We start from the raw sequence: 1,911 nt of genomic DNA, 5'->3' as shown, positions 1-1,911 counted from the left end.
TAAATCCACACAGCAGAGTGATCCCAGTTCAGCTTCACCCACTCACTACCAAACACAAATCCTGATAACATGCGTTTCTATCTTAACCAGAACTTTACATTGACTTCCATTCTTTTTCTTTTTCTTGCCTAGCCCTGACTCTTCCCCTGAACCTAAACATTGCTAATCCATGATTAATCCTAATCCTGACCTAAGTTGAATTCACACCTTAGTCCTAAACCTAACCCTTAACCCTAAAATAGCAATTCTTCTTGCAGGGTGAGGGTCTGGGCCTTTGGACCAATAAGGAGCAGTGGGTCCTCACCACATAGCGTTTACTGAAAAAGTAGGCCTTAGAAGGAGTAAGATACAAATACACATAGACACATATTACAAATGTATAACAACAGTCAGACTCACAAATCAACTATTGGGCAGATCTTTACAAGACCCAGCAGAAACCTCACACAACTGTTTGGAAATGAACCTTTAACATTTGTATTTTACATTTTGCAAATTCGTAAACCAAGTTTTTGGAAAAGAAAGACATGAGCTTACTGACATGTATAAACAGGAACTTTGTAGGGAATGCAGGTATCAGTCTCGATAACTCCTGCATGTGTAGCGAGCTCTTTACCATTTCAGCTAATTCCCTACATTCACCCATGAAAGAAAACCAGAATCTCTCAGGATTTCTGGAATGTTCAAGTTCAATACGATTGATTTCTGTGTAAAAGCTTGACTGTCTCTCTTTGACGCAGCAGAGCACAGGGACGAGGTGGCCGAGTGGTTAAGGCGATGGACTGCTAATCCATTGTGCTCTGCACGCGTGGGTTCGAATCCCATCCTCGTCGGATATTTCTTGGTGGAACAGGTGTGATCTCAAACATTATTGAACTATAATGTCTAGAATCTACCTGGATGTCCTTTTAGACTTAGCAATGTTATTTGTGTGGATGCTAAATTTCTTGTTCTCTGAATTTTACAACAATGCCATCAAGTTCTATCACTAAAGGATAAAGTCAAGGTACAAAACATCCAAAACTGCCTTTCCATCCGTGTGTCATTGGGCCAGGTCTGTAACCTGTCCTCATCGCTATTGAGGCCTTAATAGAACAGATGGAATTACAAGGTGAAAGTATCTGCTTTGATAACCCCAACAGAGTTTTGTCTGAGAAAGCACCTTATCCAGAAGCGATTACCAAACACTGCCATCTTCAATGTCAAACAGTGCCTTTGTGTAAGTGTTGTGTCCAATGTTTTTCGCCAAACATATTCTCCTGTCAAGGCCTCCCCAGGAGATCCCTGGTCATGATGTTGTGTCAGCTGGGTGAATTATAGGCAATTTGTTGCATAATCAACCCACACATTCATCATAGAGGCTGTTCCCCATGGCAACGCCGTTAAATAAATTAGCCCCGTACTCCACTGCACCTCACTGTCGTGATGTTTTGCTCTTTAACTTCAACAAGTGACTCTCTTTTTCTCTGTCCATCCCACCTTCTGTCTTTATTTGTCCCGTGGCTCTTTTCACAGTTTTCTCTCCTCCAACCTCTCGCTTCGTCCTCTCTTGTCTTTTTTCCAGCTTGCTCCTCGTTGTCCGTCCTGTGTCTATCTCTCTAGACGTCCTCCCACCTTGCCACTTCACTGTCTGCCTCTTCACCCTCACTTTCACCCTCTCCGTTTCTGTCGCCTCTCCTTTTTTTCACACCGTCTCCCAGTCTCTCCTGCCCTCTGCAGTCCCCAGACAGCAGGCAGGCAGGCAGACATACTGGGAGTTGGCAGCGGCGTCTAATGGAGACATATTAAAGCAATGCTGCTGACACTCTAAAGACATTATTTCAAGCTCCAGAGAGCAACCGAGTTCACTGATGGCTTTGAATAACTGCTTACTCTCCTGCAGATTTTAATACTCACTATGGCGATGTTTGC

General features: G+C 43.4%; 1 non-coding gene across 1 annotated transcript; it reads left to right on the top strand.

Annotated features, from left to right (window-relative positions):
- The first annotated feature begins 751 nt into the window (after positions 1 to 751).
- Positions 752 to 833, top strand: trnas-gcu. Its single transcript has one exon. It is a non-coding gene; the product is annotated as a tRNA-Ser (tRNA).
- Positions 834 to 1,911: the final 1,078 nt, after the last annotated feature.

This window comes from Xiphophorus maculatus, chromosome 23 (assembly GCF_002775205.1).
Source record: "Xiphophorus maculatus strain JP 163 A chromosome 23, X_maculatus-5.0-male, whole genome shotgun sequence".
Taxonomy (NCBI): domain Eukaryota; kingdom Metazoa; phylum Chordata; class Actinopteri; order Cyprinodontiformes; family Poeciliidae; genus Xiphophorus; species Xiphophorus maculatus.
Note: the sequence above shows the minus strand (reverse complement) of the source record. Positions and strands in the feature narration are given on the sequence as shown.